This window comes from Apaloderma vittatum, unplaced genomic scaffold (genome assembly GCF_000703405.1).
Source record: "Apaloderma vittatum isolate BGI_N311 unplaced genomic scaffold, ASM70340v1 scaffold36341, whole genome shotgun sequence".
Taxonomy (NCBI): Eukaryota; Metazoa; Chordata; class Aves; order Trogoniformes; family Trogonidae; genus Apaloderma; species Apaloderma vittatum.
In genome coordinates this window covers 407-1475 of record NW_009701408.1, presented here as the reverse complement: position 1 = coordinate 1475, position 1069 = coordinate 407, and the positions used below count along the sequence as shown (strand labels likewise).

General features: G+C 49.9%; 1 protein-coding gene across 1 annotated transcript in view; it reads left to right on the top strand.

Annotated features, from left to right (window-relative positions):
* The window catches only part of SYT12 (synaptotagmin XII), a gene marked incomplete at both ends in the record, with an annotated part of 2134 nt that overhangs the window by 671 nt on the left and 394 nt on the right, over positions 1–1069 (top strand). The window lies entirely within an intron of this gene.

Sequence of the window (1069 nt, the reverse complement as noted above, 5' to 3'; positions counted from 1 at the left end):
TGGGGGAAGAGATGGTGTTTTGGGCATCAGCTGCACCTCCCCGTGCCCTCGGCTGACCCTGCCGAAGCCCAGGCATGGACCTTGACACTTCTCCTCCGTGCGGCTGTCGTGACACTTTCCCTCCCCACCAGGGATGTGGCTGCACCAGCACAGACAGAACCTGGGGTGTTCTGGGGCAAAATCTCCCTTCTTCAAGCACCCTAAAAGCCACTCTCGGAAAGCAGGAGTCTCAGTTTTCTTTCAGCAGCTGCTTTTTGCAAAGCTCCAGGTCATTTAGTTTGATTTGATCAGGATGTTCCAGAAAGGAGCAGAAAATCTTCATCCCACTAAAGAAACCTTTCCCTGGGGGCAGGGGTACCACAAAACCATTGCCTTTAAAATATTTCCACAGTGCCCTTTTAAGACCATTTTTCCATCCAAAGATCAGGCTCTTCATTTTTGCTCTGGAGATATTTAATATTTAGCATCATTATTTATAATTCACTAGCGCTATTTACCCTCTTCTGTTGTCCTGAGGCAAGTCATAAAGGCACGTTCGGTTTTTTTCCTTTAATGCTTTACAGTAGTTATGGGGTTTTTTTGTTTGTATTTTTTTCAAAAAAAGAATCAGCAGCTAACATTTCTGTTGTACCTTCATCCGGAGATCCCCGGATAATAATGTTGGTGCTGTAGAGCAGAGAGCTGCAAATCTGCCTTTCCTGCAGCGGCACTTTGGTCCCGAGGGACTTGAGGTCGGTGCCCGGTGGGGGAGCGTGGGAGGGGGTGATGGATGGAGCCGCTTCGTGAGATGCGTCAGGTCCTCCATCCCCAGGATGGAGCGTCTACGAGCAAAGAAAGTCACTGGGATGAGAAGAACCTTCTCCCCATCGCTGCTCTCGGGGTGATGAAGCCCAGTAGCCTGGCGTGGCCGCCCACCCGAGCCCTCGGGGTGCCTGGCTCCTGCATCTGCAAGCACCAAACCAACATTAAATTTTTAATTAAAAGAATTAATGGGCAACAGCAGAGGTCACAGCCTCTATTTCTACCCTGATCGCTGAGCAGCTGCTGCGGTCAGGTGGGAGATAACTTT